Here is an 18137-nt window from a genome sequence, read left to right as displayed (position 1 = left end):
GCAACGTAGACACGCACTTGGCAAATCTGGCTTTTGGATATTTGTGGATGCCCGTGGGCAAGGAAGACAAAGGCCTCCGCCAGAGTACTTAGTAACAAGAAACAAAGACAGAAGAGAGTGTAGTCAGCTTCCTGGACAAGTGTCCAGTGTTTCTCATTAGGTTATATAAGGTGAGCAAGTGGACAGAGAAGGGGAAGAAACCGCAAGTCCTGGCCCAAACGAGGCCTCGGCCTGATGCTGGTGGCTTTCTCTTCTTCTGCAGACCACAATTATATACATGTTTTTATGACCAGGAGGGGTGGTGGCAGTGAGGAAATGGAGGCTGAAGAATGCATCAAATTTTTTTTTTTTTTTCCTTTGGTGGAACCAGGAATTGAACTCAGGCCCTTGTGCTTGCCAGGGAAGCGCTTATTCCACAGAGCCATCTCCCCGGCCCCTTCAATGTTTCTTTTGAAGTGGTGAAATTGAATTAAAGTCCCCCAAAATGACAGTATGTTTTTGTTTTCCCTTTTCCAACTCTACCTCCAAGCAGGACAGAGTTGGAGGAGGCATGGAGAACTCTCAGCATAGACAGAACTCTTAGTGGTAGTCCCTCTTTAGGGCTACACTTGGAATCCCAGCATTTGGGACTCTTGAGCCCTGAGGATTGTACATTTGAGGCTAGCCTGGGCTATCTTGTGAGACACTATCTTAAAAACAGAAACAAACAAAACAGAAAGCCAAACCAAAACAAAATGACAAAAAAGAAGTGTCACTGGGCTAGATTTCTTGAGCTGACTTCCAGGATAGGGCAAGCAAGCAGTTGTGAGACAGCAATGGTGGCCAAGGGTTTCCTGGTGTGGCGCTGCATGGCTCCAGAGAGTGTGTTTGTGGCGAAATCTGTAAGCCTGGGGTTGCCCAGGGCTTGCGTTCCCCTTCCACAGTGGAGCAGCGTGACATCCTACAAGGCCTGCTGGGAAGGAGTGATGGGAGGGTCTTGCTTGAAGCCTGTCCTGGTACCTTGGTGCCACTGTTAGCCTCCCGTCAGAGGCCAGGTAGATGTGCAGCCCCCTTACCTGCAACACAAGATTGGAGGGAACAGAAATCCCTCCTGTCTGAGGGTTAGGTACGAGAAAGCAAGAGAAGATGTTGAGAAAATGGAAACAATTTATGGTCTATTTTACTCTCTGTGGATTCTAAAATCTAATGGGCCATCCAAAAAAAAGTTCAGCCCCTGAATAAATTCATTTTACTCCCCATTCATTCATTCATTCATTCATTCAGAGTAAAGACATTGAAAGAAATTCTTTATGAAGTAATATAAAAATGGGTAGTTAGAAAAATAAGGCTTCCTAGCGCATCTGTAGCCTGTCCTATTAGCATAGGACGGCTCGCAGTGGTCCATTACTGTTGATTACGTCTCTGATTCCTGTTCAGTGACTCAAGCCAAAGCCCCCATCATTTCCCTTTGGAGACCATTACACAGCCCAGCACATATCCTATTAACACACTTCAGATATGCAGAGGAAAAGTTTTAAAGCTGATGCTGAGAAAGAGGGTGATACGTATTTCCAAAGGAAAAAAGGACCTCAGAAATTTGAAGGGATGACCCACCATTCTCAGCCTCTCTCAACTGTGCCCCAGTAGGAACATGCTCACCTAAAAGAGTGACAGAGGATCAGAGCTTTGGAGTCATGCTCAGTAGTGTGTACAGCAGAAAGGACTCAGACACCTCATTACTATAGCGTGGAAATTGAAATGCAAAAGTTGCCTGTCCCAAACACATTGAATATTCAGGAAAAGCGTAAATCTAGGAGTTGTTCTAGTTCGGCAGGAAATGATTGAAGACCAACAGGAACATTTCTGTGGACACAAGGCCAAGTGAGAGAGAATTCTGCCAGGGAAGATAGGCAGGACATGAGGAAGGAATAAGCCCTGTCCCCAAGAGATCTTTGTTGTTTTTGGTCATCTTTTTGAGATGGGGTCTCACTCTGCAGCTCAGGCTAGCCTTGAATTCACTTTGTAGCCCAGGCTGGTCTTGAACTCACAGTGATCCTTCTGCCTCAGCCTCCTGAGCGCTGGGAATACGGGTGCACGCCACCACACCCAGCTTCCAAGAGTTCTGAAAACAGGAAACATTGTAAAGCATTAGAAATAAACCATAGACTCCAGTATGTCCATATTGCAAAATGAAGAACATTTTATGATTAGCCGAAGCCTTCTCTTCAAATATTTTGCAGTGTCTTGTTATGACGAAGCAAGTTCCTGGACTTCATGTCTGTGTGATCTTTAGTACCTGCTGTTTGTATCAGTTGTATAGTCTTCCAGAGGCCTATTTGCTGCTTTGAGTTTTGTTGGATCAGACTTTTTCAAACTTCAGATATTTTTTTTCTGAGGTTGGGGGCACCCCAGGCTGATTTTTCAACTCCTGGCCTCTGGTGATTTTCTGACCTTTGTCTCCCAAGTGGCTAGGTCTATGGGTGGCACCACCACACCAGGCTCTGTCTTTGCCCTTTTTACTGAGGCCTTGTTGAGGGTGTGGAGCTCCTTGTGAAGACACTGTTGGTTCTCCTGGTAGTGAATGGATGGGGCTAGGGCGTGGGGCAATGTTGGGTCTGCTCTCATTCTCCTGCCCCTCACAACGAGCTTTCTGCATAGGAATTCAGCTGATGCATCTTTCACTTTCTTTTTCTTTTCTTTTCTTTTTTTTTTTTTAGGCGGTTTCACTCAGCCATCTCTCCGGCCCCACATCTTTCACTTTAAGTGACTTTTTCATCTTGTTCCTCCTTGTGGAAATGGCTCCAGTCATGAGAGCTTTAATTGAAGAAGAGAAGGGACAAGGAGGATGGAGATTTTGATGATGGGAGCTTGAGGAAGGCAGATGCTGTGCTGAGGACCTTAGTTGTAAGAACTGGGCAGGAGGCTAGAAGGGAAAGAGGGATTGTTTAGAAGAAAAGGAGTGGAAGGTGCAAGAGGGAACAGTCTAACTGGAGTTGTGTCTGGAGTGGGAGAGGTGCTGATGGGTTTTTAGTCTGAGAATGTCTGAACCCTAAGTGTAAGGGTTTGCCAGGCATTAAGCTTCAGCCCTGAATTTTGTCATAAAGAATTAGATTTCCACCTAGGAAATACTTCTCCATGTATCTCCTCCCCTCCCATCTCTCCTTCCCTCCCTTCCCCTCCTCTCCCCTCCCTTCCCCTGTTCTTTTTCTTTCAACAGTGTCTCTGTGGTACAAGCTGGGTTTGAACCATGTAGCCTAGGCTGGCCTCCAACTCACAGCAGTCCTCCCACTTTAGCCTACCATGTTCTGGGATTACAGGTGTGCACTACTACACCTGGCCCCTTCCCTCCATTTCTTTTCACTATTTGGAGGGGTCTATCTGATCAATTTTAGAACTAATGAGTAGCCCTTAATCTGAATTCCTCTGGGTATTTAGGATATTTTATGTTGCCTTGTTTACTTTTCTATGTGTGACTCCACTTTTATTTTTTATTTATTTATTTATTTTGGCTCCACTTGTGGATGGATTTTTCCAAAGAGAAAAAACATCTGCATGAGGCTGAACTGTGTATCCTTTGGGCAGATGACCGTATTAGTGGGGGGTCTTTAGAAATACTCCATAGATAAAGATAAAGGATGGCCCTTCCTTGTGCTTCTTTAAGACATATTTCTCACTTAGTACATTGAATTGCCAACTTAAGTTCATTGTGAGACAATTTGGGATGCGATACAGGTTATAGAATGATGTTATGTTTCCACAGTAACTACAGACTTCATGCAGATTGTGTAAGTGGTGCAGTTCAGTTTCCTGAGGGGCTAGATTTAAAGAGTGTGGTCAAGAAGGGAGCTGAGGGGCTGGAAAGATGGCTCAGTGGAATAAGTGCTTCCCTGGCAAGCACAAGGGCCTGAGTTCAATCCCCAGTTCTGAAAAAAAAAAAAAAAAAAAAAGAAGGGAGCTGAAAGGCCAAGTGAATGTTGTAGGGGAGAGCACTTTGGAGACAGGCACTTGTCAGAGGCCCCAGGTTAGAATGAATTTGGTGAATTCCAGTAGACACACAGCCAATGTGATTATGGTGAGTGAGTGTGAAAGACTTGAGATAAGGTGAAAGTGAGAATGGACCAGAAGGTCGAGAGCATAGCTAGCCTGTGATTGGAAGTTGCGGACGCTTTAAAGCAGGTGGAGAACCCCTGATTCTGTTTGGGGAATGAAATAGAATCCATGTGGAAGGCCACTGCAAGGGAGACAGCAGTGACCCCATCCGGGTTACTGCTCTGACTCATGTTGGTTCCTAAGGATGATGGGGAAGGAGCTCAGGTGCTGGTATGCACAGATTGGAGAGGTGTTTAAGACATCACCAATGGCCTTGGCATCTGATTTGGGTGGGGTGGAGAGGGAGAGAGGGAGGGAAAGAGGGGAGCGGATAGAGACAGACGGAGACAGAAGCATAGACAGAGACAGACAGACAGAGATAATAGCATTGTTTGCTTTGTATTAAGCCCTGTGCATGAAGGTGGGAAGGTCTGATGTATTTGTTTATTTGTTGTGCTGGGGAGTGAACCCAGGGATGCTGAACCACTGAACTACACTCCTAGACTTTTTATTTTGAGAATGGTATTGCCAAATTGCCCAAGCTAGCCTTGAACTTGTGGTCTTCCTGCCTCCACCCACCGAATAGCTGAGATCGCAGGCGTGTGCCGTGGAGCCAGGGTCTGGTTGGTGTCTACTGAGGGGAGCGAAGCAGATGGATGTCCTCCCTCCACATGGCTACGTTTTCCACTGACTCTTTTTTTTTTTTTTTTTTTTTTTTTTTGCGGAACCAGGGATTGAACTCAGGCCCTTGCACGTGCCAGGCAAGCGCTTATTCCACTGAGCTATCTCTCCAGCCCTCTCCACTGACTCATAAATCTCACTGTCCAGGGGGCGGGGCTGGCTGGCATGTGGTGCTGGGGGATTGAACTGCGGTCCATGTGCTTTGCTAAGCTTGTTCTAAGTAGGTGCTTTAGACCACTGAGCCATCTCACCAGCCCCCTCTACTTCTTTCTGTGTGGCATGATCACATGTTAATTTCTAAAATCAGATGATTTTTTGCATGACTCTTTTGTGCCCCTCGGGAAGCACAGTGACTGAAAACTGAGCAGCCACCTGTGTGAGATGTGGCCCTGGTGTCGAGGCCCCAGTGCTGTCTGACCCATGTGGGTACACAGGGTTGTTCTCAGCAGTTGCAGCAAGGCAGGACCTCTTGTCATTCCCTTGGTGATGGCGGAACTCACTGTGGGACCGAGGGCATCATGCCCCATAGCCCAAGTGATTGTCACATCCCCAAAGGGAAGAGGTCTTCCCTATGCTGGATGGATTCCTTTTACTGATAAAAATAGGAACATGAGTAGTTTCTGGCATTTAAAATGATTCCAGATAAGATTTAAATGAAGCTTTGTGTTTAATAGCTCATTGTGGGGAAAGCCAGCATGAGGCATATTCCTGTAATCTTAGTACTCTAGGAGGCTGAGGCAGGAGGATCGTAAGTTCAAGCCCAGCCTGGGTAATTTAGTGACTTTAGCAAGACTTATTGCGACGGCCCTGAGTTCAGTCTCCAGCAGCTCAACATACTTTACAAAACTTATTGGGGCAATAATTGTGTCAGACTTCATTGTATGTCTCATAAATCTCTGAAACTTCTGTTATCATTCCTAAGGATAAAATGCAAAGGGAGCTCTTCTTAGGTAATTCTCTAATTCTGCTGCTTAATGATTAAAACTAGCCAACATGCGCTGGAGAGGAGTTACAGGTATTATCACACTGTGCTGTAGATAAGGCTGAGTGAGGCTGTGTATTTGTTCTAGGTCATATAATGCTTCAGCTGGGATAAGTCGCAGGAAGTCTGGCCTCCTGGCACATGCTGGTTCCTGCTGTACTCCAGAGGGTACGAGAGTCCACTGTGCTAATGCTCCTGTCCTGGGCGGAGTGGTGAGCCGCCGTCCACCTGCAGTCTGCGACTGACTGCTGTGGGCAGGTGCTTTCTAGCGGGCAGCAGTAACTTGGTTACACCTGCCCATCTGTGTTCTGCAGCTGGTTGAGATGGGTGAATCAAAAGTTGGGCGAGGGACTGTGGGGTTGGATGAGAGGGACTTTTTTTACACTGGCATATAACAAACACACGTATTAGAGTCTGGAGCCTGGATTTATTAAGACCCACAGGAGGGAGCGTGTGTCACAGCCCCCTGAGTGTGGCTGCGTTGAGTGAGATGCTAGATAGGTGCCATGTGAGCCTGAGACCGTGGCCCTGGGAGTCCCCTCGTTCTAAGAAGGTTCCTAAGGCTAGCACAAACACGAGGGACAGGATGGATGGAGGTTGGTGTGAGCTTGAAGCTCTGGAGTGTGGGGAAAGACAGTGCTTTCCTACGCGTTCTTTGCAGATTCCTTTTCCAATTTGGGGTCAGTGTATTTAATGTGTAAGCAGCTAAAGGACTGAAAGGAAAACTCTTCGTTCAACATGAGTTTATTGAACATTTGTCATGTGCTAGGAACTCTGGAAGGGACACCAGGGGACATGGCTCTGGCTGTGTGGACCTCAGCTGTGGGTCTCCCAGAGGCAGATGCATTTTGGGCATGGTGAGCTGTGGTAGAGGATTCGCCTTAGGAGCGTCATGTGTCTTTTGGTACTACTGTAATTCTGCTTTCTGAAGCTAACAGCATTGGTTAGCTCCATCATTGTTCTCGAAATGAGGAACACCTCCAACATTCCAGTAATCTTAGCTGAGTCACCACTGCACGTTCTGGGCTTGTAAATTCTAGCCCAATGAGCCACTGCTCAGTCTGCTTCTTCATTGCCCTGTTGCCAAGAAGTTCTTGGGTCAGAGGTCTGGCTCAGGTCCGTAGGGATGCAGAACAAAACACAAAGCTCCTGTTTACATCCTCAGGTTGGGGCCACCCATTTCTCTGGAGCAGTCAGGATTTCCTCAGGAAGCTGTCTTGTGGAGGGTGGGCCCCAGCCAAGCAGGATGTGATGGCATACAGCCCCCTGCCCTGGCCAGCTGAGGTTGAGCTTGGTGTGTATCTGGTCCCACCCTCTGCAGCCCTGTGTTCCAAGGATAGCCCTCCTGCTCACCTAGGGTGGGGGATGTGGGGGGCACATCAGGTTTCTACCCCCTGGCACTAGACTTCCAGGAGAGGGCACCCCTCGGAGGCCACTAGAATCAGGGAGCAGTTGCATCAGTACCTGAGTCCCAGCTCTTCCCACAGAGCCTGTGGGTGGGGTCACTTAAGGGCTGCTGGCTCAGCCAGGAACCTGGCCCTAGGAAGGGATGACGGATCTGAGAATGTGACAATTTGTTTGGCCTGGCCAAGTACCCAGACATATGTTTCCTCATCTGTGGTTAAGTGGATTATTCAACTGTATGCTGTATGCAGCAGAGGAATACTGTAACTCACACTGACTTTTTAGTTAAATATATAACTGGGAGGTATCTTGTGTAGAAGGCCTTGGTAGTTAGCTTCATAATTCAAATTATTAGTAAGCATAGCTGAAGTTTTTCATATACCCGACTGGGTTATATGTAATGCTTCTGGGGTAATGAAGTCAGATTTTGGAGAGTAGACAGGCTGGATTTGAAGTCTAGATCTGCTCTTTACAAGCCAGATGACACCGGACAAGTTTGTAAACTCTTTAAGTTTCTGTGCCTTCATTAGTATTGTATAGTTAGTAAGACCTACAGGAAGTGTTCTGTATTTTAAGGGAAATAGGATACAAAAGTGCCTGACTTATGGTCTTGATATATAGATGTTATAAATGTTAATTTCTCCCTTTTCATCTTTCCTGCCTTTCCAACACACATACATACACATGTGTACACATGTGCACAATCCAACCCCTTCTACACACACTCCAGATTCTGTTTTCTTCTTGACATAGCTACAGGGATCTTCTTTGGTTCAGAGTCCACAATAGAAAACATTCAGCTTGTTCATAAACTTGATCAAATGAGACAGCAACAAATAATTTTCAAGGCATTCCTATGATTTACAAAGCTGTGTGCTTTGTCCCAGTGGAGAAGATAAGGATTCCTTCAGTTGTTAAGTTTTTTATAAATGCTAGCCTCAGGTGACCTTGTGTCACTGCAACCAGAAGCAGAAACACCTGTTGGCCTGCTAAAGCTCTGCAAGTCAACTTTCCATTACTGTGACAAAATACTTGAGATAATCAACTTAAAAGGAGGTTTGTTTTGGCTCACAGTTGGGGAAGGTTCAGTCCATGTTGCTTGGTCTGCTGCTTTGGGCCTGTCACAGCACAGTACATCATGGTGAGGCAGGCCTGGGAGATGTGCTAAGACAGAGGACAGGAAGAGCAGGGTTCCTAGAATCCCCTTCAAAGCCATGTCCCCCATAACCTAACTCACTTGCACTAGGCGTTACTTGCCCATGGTTCCACCACTTCCTACTAGCGCCATGCTGAGGCCCAGGCCTTTGAGGATACTCCACAGCCGAAGTATTCGAAAAGCTCTACTCTGTGTAAGCAGTGTGCAGTAATACTGAATAATGTTGGGAGGAAGAAAAGTAAATGAATTAAAATTTGTACGTATTCCTAGTATGGTTCCCAGGACTAGAAGATACTTTGTAAATGTTGTCATTATTTAAAAAATGCAGGGCCGGGGAGATGGCTCAGTGGAATAAGAGCTTGCCTGGCAAGCATAGGGGCCAGAGTTCAATTCCCAGTTCCACCAAAAAAAAAAAAAAAAAAGCAGAAGTACATTGATATATGTTGACAAGAATTCCTGAGTGTGCAAATGTGAAATGTTTAGAAATCAGGCTGTGCGAGGAAAAAGAGGTCATCTACCCAGAGCTCAAGGTGCCTGCCTTTGGCCACAAGCCCTGCTAGGAAAGAGCAAGGGCTGTTGTGCAAGTTGACTTGTGTCTGAGGGCCTGGGGGCTTGTTTAATACTGTTTCTACCTCGACAAAGGTGATTTTATTACGTTGTAGGAAAAATGTGGCGTGTAGACAGTGTGTCAGTTATGATAATCCATACAGTGGTAAGCAGCAGTGAATGTTAGTGATAGGAGCACGTGCTGCCTGGGAGGTTTGCCTGGATCATCCCCCTTGCTGGGCTACCTTGCCTGGGAGACAAGCACCCCCCCCCCAAGGAACAAGAAATCTAATAATTTGTTTGGGTTTTGAAGTCAAACAAACTTTGAGACTGAGATCTTAATCATTTCATCATGCTTGTTCTTTTCCTTGACAAAAATCCAAACAACTTCTTTGTCCCTTCTCCCAAGGGCCATAAAATAGATAAATTTGTTAATGACCATTAGCATTTTCCTTTTTTGAAAATGAAAGGTGGGGGTTGGGGAGATGGCTCAGTAGAATAAGTGCTTCCCTGGCAAGCACAAGGGCCTGAGTTCAATCCCCAGTTCTGCAAAAAAAGAAAGAAAAGAAAATGAAAGGTGGAGTGAAGAAGGGTAGAGGGATAGCTTTACCCATTGATAGATCTCTTTTGATAGATCCCAAGGGAATCTCTCAAAAGTTTCCATCTGGACAGTCTTCTCTGGTCTTTTAAGCTCTGTTTGTGTATCTTTTGCAGAAAAAAATATTGTAGGATATGGACAAAAGCCAATGCAGTTCTAAGAAATAAGTAGGTGAGTAACTGTCATTGGAGGTTTAAAGATACAGTAGTTGGCAGGACTTGGAATCAGAAGGGAATTTACACACAGGTTGCCTGTGGAAAGTTTTGAAATACTGGTCACAGCCCTCTAGACCTTAAGTTATTCCTGCCTGAACATACAGGATGGAAATCTCTCCCTCTCTCGCTTTTGCTTTTCTTGTCCTTAACCTGCACCATTTCGGTTTTCTTCTACTACATTTTTCTGCTGCTTTGGAGTGATTTATAATCTTGTGTCTTTTGGGAAATACGTTGCAATCTAATAAGATATTCCTAGGTGAAGACTAAAACACTTTTTTTATATAAGAAGTGAAGTTTTGTCGTGAAAGACAGTGGAAGGGTATCACCACCTGCTTTCTGCTTAGCATTTTTCTCCTGGTCATCTTCCAGATTGCCTTGGGCTTGGTGCCAGCCTGATGGGGCGGTGTGGTTTCAGGAACGGTGTGACGTCCCCCACAACTCTCTTACCCCTCTGTGTTTTACTCTGGGGGTTTCGTTACCACTGAGGAGATAGGGAAAGAAGAAGCTAATGTTGGGCTGAAGTTTAGAAGAAAATGAAATGGAGTTGAAATTTCTTAATGCTCTCTCTAGGTATTTTCTAAATTATTTCTGTGGAAAACTAAAGTTGCTCTTTTGCATTTGAGTGCAAGAACCATGCCAGGCTTCCATGACTACTCTTGTCTCTCTGCGGCGGGTACCAGCCTACCATGGGCTAGGTTGCCCCAGGGTTCCTGGTGCTCCCAGAAAGGCAAGGCAGGAGTGGCGGTAGGAGTCTTCTCCCCGCTCCCAGCAGCACTCAGCTCCATGACCATCTGCAGCTCCTCGGTGGACAGTTAACTCATGTGGCCTGTGGAGAGTCCTCATTTCCTGCATTGGTGGCCCTAGCTTGAGCTTGGGGGTCAGAAGATCTAAGTTGGGGTTGTTCATTAGAAGATCCATTTTCTCCACCCAGAGTTATTCATAGAACCTTGTCACTAATGTCATACAACAAATTGTTTGGGGTCCTAGATTATTTATGACTTGGGGACACAAAATGCTTTGAAACAATCCACGGTGTTTTGCAAAATGGAGCAGTGCAGGTACTTGTGGGGCTGCTTATATTGCAGCTATGCGAGGCAGTGCGCTGGCCCTTCCCTGCAGCGCAGCCACCAGCGTGTGAAAACCTGCTTCTGCTGCCGTGCCCTTTCCCCTTCAGACTTTCGGACTAGAGGAGTTCTTTAGAAATAAGGAATCGTTTCTGTGGAGTGAAATAATTTCCCTTTGGTGCAGTCATTATGCAGTATTATGATTATTGCATTTGACTTTCTCACGTGTATAAAACTAATAAATTACATAAACATAAAAGTGCTAAGTGTTGGAACTGACACCTCTCAGGGGGCTGTTTTTAATAAGCTTATGTAATTAACACCTTGGACTATATTCCATTTGTTTCTTTTGAAACCGTATAAAGAGAGCAAGGTGATGCATACACACAGGGCACCAGAGAAGTTAATACTGGCTTTTTAAATTATAATGAAGTCAAAGTCATGGGCGTTTGAGAAGTTAAAACTTGCCAGTTACTTTTAAGTCTGAGAACTGAAGAGTAGATATGTTACTTAAAGGAAAAATTAAAGTATAAAGCAATATATAAATTGTTCTTATGTATTTTCCCAAGGGCCAGAGCCTACTGCTTGGGATTATGTGAGTGGATTGATCATTTTACTTTCTCTTATCTGTTTGTTCATTCATTTATCCATCCAGTATGTTAGTATTAACAGCCTGCGAGGCACTGTTCTAGAATAACAATAAAACTTAGAAACATTTCTGGGCATGTGGTGCATCCCTGTAATCCCGGCACCTGGCAGGCTGAGGCAGGAGGAGTACTGTGAGTTCAAGGCCAGCCTGAATTACACAGTGAGATCCTCTCTCAAAACTGGCTAATGTACTGACTAACTTTGTCCTTCTGGACTAGGTACTTTATTTAAAGAAGAGAGACCATAAAATAAACATAATAAATAAGCAAACTATTTTAATTTTTGTGGTGTTGGAGATTGAATGTAGAGGCACTCTATCACCAAGCTAGATCACTACCACTTACTACTTTTTATTTTTATTTCACAATACATCTTGCTAAGTTGCCTGTGTCAGATTTGATCTCCTGACCCACCTGTCTGAGCCTTTCAAGTGCTGGAATCACAGGTATATGCCACAAGACCCAGCTTCCAACTGTTTTAGATAATGAAAAGTCTTAAAAATAAGATAGAGAATAGGGTTAGAGATTGCGGGGGAGGCAAGTTGCTGTTTTAGGTGGGAAGAGAAGAAGGGTATCTGGGTTGCATGTTGTGGTAGATTGATAACTGGTGGCTAACTTGCAACACCCAGCTGAGCTGAACCAGCTGGGTATGGGAGGCCCAGGTCCTGGGTATGGGAGGCCCACCTGAGAGTTGCTATGAGCAGCATAAGAGGCTGAACTGGAGAAGAGTGGCTATTGAACTATTGGAAGCCATAGGTGGTCATGGGCTCTAGGTCTTCAGCTGGCTCAATCAGGATGTTACCATGGGATCCATGCGCTCAGCTGGAGTCTTTATGTTTAGTTTGTGGACAGATTTCCTGCATTCTTTTTGTACCTGACTCTTTGGGTAACGATTACAAAATAATCTTATAAATAAGTGTTCTGTATTGTATTGTTTCCCTTCCCAAAACGCCAAACTATAACACATATGCAGGGCAAGAGCATAGAGAGAGGGCAAGGGAAAGGTCCGGCCGGAACTGAAGGTGTTGGGAGGTTGGAGAACGAGGAGGGCAGCTGGGTCCACTGGACAGGGAGCCCCAAGAGCTGGGCGATGAGGCAGGAGCAAGGTGAGGGGCATGTGGGGTGACGTGTACTTTACGTAAAGGCATCCATGCACAGGTAAATGTGGCCTTCATGGGGGCAGCTTTCTAAGCAGAGGGACCTGCTTTAACTGAAGCTCTCATAGGATCCCTCCAATTGCTGTTTTTGGAAGGTGCCCAAGGGTGCAGAGAGGGAGCTTGGTCTTGGGTTTCCCAGTATAAAATGTGCTTGTTGAACTGCTGTACTTTGTAATGGCAAAATGAGTCATCTAGATGTAATAGGGACATTAATTAAAACAAGCAAACAAATGAAGCATCTTGATAATAGTATGTTTGAATTTCTTTGTAGGCTTGCCTCCTATAATATGGCAAACAAATAAAATAAAAATATTTTTCTTATCCACATCATAGAAAAGGTTGATCTTGTCCCCCTTTTTTTTTTCCAGAACCGGGGATTGAACTCAGGCCCTTGCACTTGCCAGACAAGCACTTATTCTACTGAGCCATCTCCCTGGCCCCCTGCTGAGCCATCTCCCCAGCCTCGATCTTGTCCCTTTTTAAAAAAATAGTACCACTGAGAAACAAAAAGTTGGGGTAGGAGGTGGGTCTGTCCTGATTAGTTCATGGCATCATAAGGGTTTGTGTATACATCCCAGAGCGTGATGAGAAGAAAGGTCAGGCAACTCTGACTTGGACAGTTTGGGAAGACCTTGCTGATGACGTTCTAAAAGTGTTCATTCTTCAGCAAAGAAATCAGTTGTTCTTTCAAGAACTATATGGTTGATACTTAACCATTATCATTGAAATGGCCCACAGGGATGTTGGTGAATTCTTACCTTGGGAGGAAATTGAAGAGATGGATATTTTTACTCTTGGCAATAATTGGCTTAGTAGAGTGATGTAAATTTCTTATTGATTTTGTTTTTTGTTCTTTTGGCCATAAAATTACTATCAAATTTACAGTGTGACCCTGTGTAGAACGTGGCACAAAGCAAATACTTTCCACTCTCAACTCCCAAGATGTTTTTAATCTACGAGTAAGAACAAATCCATGTGCTTCAGATGCTTTTTCATATTGCATTCTTGGCAAAACTAAACTCTCTTCTGATGAAAATTGAGATCATCTTGAGGGGAAATTATGTGGTTAGGGAAGAACTTTTATCCCCAAAGAAAACTGAAATGGAAGTATGGCCATTGTGTCTTCCATGGTATGATCCAGTTGCAGTGCTAGATGGAACAAACTACCAGTGTGGTACAGAGGACACCCACATGTGCAGGGGTAATTCTGTGGGGCTGACATCTAAATCTGACATTTCCTATGTGTTACGGGCAGAGTGTAGTACTGAGTGAAGTCAAAAGATTTCCCCACGCCCAGCATTTGTAGGTGCACTTTGTGATGCCCTGAGAGGAGTCCTTAGGGTACTGATTGCTGTGCTGTGGTTGACTTGGTCAGAGGTAAAGTCATGAACTGTTGTAGGGGAGGGTTAGGTATGTGAAGGGTTGTTTTGCAGCTGCTTGGCATTTCTTTTCTTTTCTTTCTTTTTTTTTTTTTTTTTTGGTGGTACTAGGGATTGAACTCAGGATCTTGTACTTGTCAGGCAAGCGCTGATGTGGCTGAGTTATCTCCCTAAGCCCCTTCCTTCAATGTTTGTTTTTTAAAATTTTATTTATTTATTTGTGTGTGTGTGTGTGTGTGTGGCCAGCTCAGCCCACCAAGGGGCGGGGCTGGCTGGCATGTGGTGCTAGGGGATTGAACCGCGGTCCCTGTGCTTTGCTAAGCTTGTTCTAAGTAGGTGCTTTAGACCACTGAGCCATCTCACCAGCCCCCAGTGTTTGTTTTTGAGATGGTCCCTTCATATAGGTCAGACTGTCCTTAAACTCACTATGCAGCCCAGGCTGGCCTCACACTCACAGCACACTTCCTGCCTCAGCCTCCCAAGTGCTGGGATTACAGGCATGTGCCAGCTCATTTGGCATATTTCCAGGCCTGTGAGTGAACTGGTTTTCCCCTGACTTTGGAAAGACAGCATTCAGTTACTGTCACATGAATGAAGGCATGCAAAGCACTTTTTAGCAAAGAGGAACCCAGTTCTCCCTTCAGCTTTGGGAAGGACTTTCTAGCTATTCATTACCTTAAAGGGTTGTTGTGCTTTCTCTTGGTGACAGTGGTATATGCACATTTCTTTTCTTATCACACCTAGACCAATGGAGGGAGCCAATGGTTTTCTGTGTGTGCTTTCCTGCTGGGTGTGGAGGGCCAAGGCTTCATCCAAAGAAGTTCGGGGGTCTATTTGCTTGAAAAATCTTAATGCTTTTTTTCTATCAGGGTAAGAGAAGATGCTGAGACTTCAGTGACCTAAGCCCACCGTACCAAGGAACTTTCTCTTGAGTTCTTTTGGTGTGAGAAACTGGTTTGTATCCCTTGCAGTTCATGTCACAGCTTTCTAATCCCTAGGGAGGAGTCCTCAGCAGCTGCATGAATCTTTCCCTCAGGTAGGCTGCCCTGGTCCTGGGAGCTTTCTTCTTAGACTGCAGGTGTACCTGGAAAGACGCAGGACTTCTAGCCTGTCTCTACTGCTGAGAAAGTGGTAGAGCCCTCGGGCGGGGGTCTCAGAGACAGACTGGTGGCAGTTTGCTTCGACTTACTTTATTGGTGTCAACAGCATGCGTGGCTTCATAGCTGAACAGAAGTAAAGCAAAGTAGCTAGGCAAGGGCTCCTTTTCATAGGGAGATTTTTCCAGCTAGTGAGGAACAGGCAGTCTCAGTTCACAGGTTCCAGCTGAGTGCCCTGTGTTAAGAGGTTTTTATGCAAAATACAAGGTTAATGAAATCATGGCTGCTGCTTTCAAAATCTAAGTGGTTTGGTTGTCACTGAAATTTATGACAGGAATTTCCTACTCTATTTAAAGGTAAGCACTCTCACTCTACCTCCTTAAGAAGGCCTTCTGCAGCCATTGAATTCAGGACAAAGCTCCAAGCCTGGGTTCTTGTTTTCTCTCCCTCTCCCTGTCTTCCCACACCTGTGCAGCCACCCTAGGCAGCCTTTCCTCTTGCAAGCTTTGCATTGTGATGCAGAGGAATTACAATTGTTGTCCCTTCCACCTAGAGCCACCCCTCCTCCCAACTTGTCTTTATTTCTAATGCTTTAGTTCCTGTTTCATTATCTCACTCATGGAATTGTGTTATGGGTGAAGGATCAGTGGGGGTGAGGCCTGTGACTGCAGGCTCACTCACCATTATATATGTAAAAATGCTTGCTCTGTGGGAAGCCTGGCAGTTCAGTTACTTAATGATTTTTACATTAATCACAGGAAGGAACGACATCAGTTCCACTGCCTTTTATTCATTCCTGCATGTGTGCACACATGTGTGTATTCATGTATGCATGTGTGCATTTTGTAGATACTCCTTAGGTAGCAGCTTAAAACTTAGGCATCACGAGGGTGTTAGGTACTAAGGCTACAAAAAAGGAATTTTCCTAGCCTCAGCCTTCAAAACCTATCCTATTTCTTGGTGAAAATGAAGAATTAATTTTTAATGTATTTAGTACAGGATCTACAGGGTCTCACTATACAGATTGGACTCATAGTGGTTCTCCTGTTTTCAGCCTCCCAAGCACTGGGATTACAGGCGCACGCCACCAAGCTCAGTCTCAGTCACTGGGAACTGGGCCGGCACAGCTTGCCAAGGATCAGACCTTGGTCCCTGCATCTGCCTAAGCAGTTGTTTTAGTCTGCTGAGCTATCTGGCCAGCCCAGTGACAGTAAATAATAAAATAAAAGCCACCCTTTAAACTCTCTTTACAATGGAACAGTCCAAATGTATCAAGCAGAGATGATGTTAAAAAAAACTGCCTTGTTCAAGTACAGGAGCTTTGAATCCCAGCTCAATCTGTGCCCTCAGCACTCCTGACCCTCTGATGTGCAAGGGCCACTGGATCTCAGGCCAAGCCATTTGTGTGGGATGAGCTCTTGCATTAATACTAGCCCCTAGTTATTGCACACTGATCAGGCCCTCAATCTCCCAAAGAAGTAGACCGGACAGTTTAAATAAAAGACAAAATGATTGTAGGGCTCCAGGAGGACCCAGCCCCTCACAGATTTTCTGGGATTTAAGACAAAAAACTTCTAGGCAGGGCCCAGGAAATGGCTCAGTAGAATAAGCCCTTCCCTGGCAAGAGCAAGGGTCTGAGTTCAATCCCCAGTTCCGCCAAATAAAATAAAATAAAATGACATGACATGACATGACATGACATGACATGACATGACATCAATATCACATCACATCATACTTTAGGCAGCCCTAGAAGTTTTATTCTTTATTTACTATGTTATCAAAGAAGGGGAATAGTGAAGCAGATTAGGGGTCTGGGCAGGACTTGGGAGTCCCTTCAGGGCTTCTCCAAGGAATATCAATGTTAATTTAGGAGTACTATGTTATCTCCAGGAAGGCCTTCACCAGTGAGATACCTGCACAGGCTGCAGTCTTTATCTAGCTAATTGAGGTTGGAACCAGGTGTCCTTAGCTGTGACCTTGTCCTTTGCTGCTAAGTCTGCACCTATCATTGCAGGCCCTGATGGGACAAGTGACTCACAGGGCTTCACTTATTATGAATCTGTTGCCCTGGGTCTTGGGCAAATTCACGCATGAACATGACAGGCCAATTGGTTAATAGAAATCCTGCTCACTCAACGTCATAGTGGTCTCCATCAATGAGGGTGTGGGATTTACACCAGTGCAGGTCAGGTGCCAGCCAGGCAAGGAGCGTTTTAGATATTTCCTGTCAATTCTTAAAAATGTGGAATGTTGGGCACTGGCATCAAGAAATACTCAAAGGCCTGTTGCCAGTCAGTTTTGATCCAGTTGGCTGGGCTCCTGGGGTTCATGCTGGTTGCGCTTAGGAGGGCTAGGAGGAGGTAGACGAGGGTCCAGGTGTGTCCTATTCCACGCAGGGTTCACATCTCCTGGTTCTTTGTTTACAAAGTGGAAGAACAGAAATTTTATAAAGCACTTGAATAATGTACAATGGCAAGCATGTCTGTTGTTCTGAGATGAACATACTCATTTCCAATATGCTAGGAATTTCATAGATTTCTTTTTCCCTAATAAGGGACACATTGGTTAAATATTTGAAAATGTCCACACTGGCTTCAGGTTTGTGACAAACTCAAAAGTGTGATTCATACTCATCAAATTCTAGAAATCTGATCTAAGGTTTTGGCTTCGTCCCACCCAGCTCATGGAGATCTTTCCAGATCTGTGACTCTCTTAAACTTAGGGCAGTACAGAAGTGGAAAACGAGTCCAGTCTGAAACTGTCATCTGCTAAATGCAAATATCCTTTTTGAGTATGAATCTGTAGTTATATTCTTTATTTCCTGCTATTCTTATTATTTACAGTACTGGGGATTGGATCCAGGGCCATTCCATTGGAAAATCGTCTCCAATCCCTTTTTAAATTTTTTTATTTTGAGACAGAGTCTCACTAAGTTGTCCAGGCTGGGCTCAAATTGGTGATCCTTCAGCCTCCACTTCCCAGATTACCGGGGTTGTAGGTGTGCATCACCAGGCCAGCAAGTACATGTGTATTCTTTAAAACCCGATTATCAATGTTACCATTCTTTTCTCTGCATTTCTAAGCTCTGAAGGTTTCTTTCACTCAGAGCCAGCAGACTGAATCTTTTTTTTTTTTTTTTT

At 44.9% G+C, this 18137-nt stretch overlaps 1 protein-coding gene across 2 annotated transcripts in view; it reads left to right on the top strand.

Moving 5' to 3' along the window:
* Window positions 1–18137, top strand: part of Sash1 (SAM and SH3 domain containing 1) — a 184277-nt gene that overhangs the window by 18886 nt on the left and 147254 nt on the right. The window contains exons 1-2 of one of the 2 annotated variants that reach the window (XM_023705788.1): window positions 12474–12478; window positions 12638–12641. The exons of the other annotated variant lie outside the window; for it this stretch is intronic. The gene's annotated coding sequence lies outside the window, so the exon portion shown is untranslated. Of the gene's footprint in view, window positions 1–12473; window positions 12479–12637; window positions 12642–18137 lie in introns of those variants that run through there. 2 annotated transcript variants of the gene reach the window in all.

This window comes from Octodon degus, unplaced genomic scaffold, assembly GCF_000260255.1.
Source record: "Octodon degus isolate 3935 unplaced genomic scaffold, OctDeg1.0 scaffold00229, whole genome shotgun sequence".
Classification (NCBI taxonomy): Eukaryota; Metazoa; Chordata; class Mammalia; order Rodentia; family Octodontidae; genus Octodon; species Octodon degus.
Note: the sequence above shows the minus strand (reverse complement) of the source record. Positions and strands in the feature narration are given on the sequence as shown.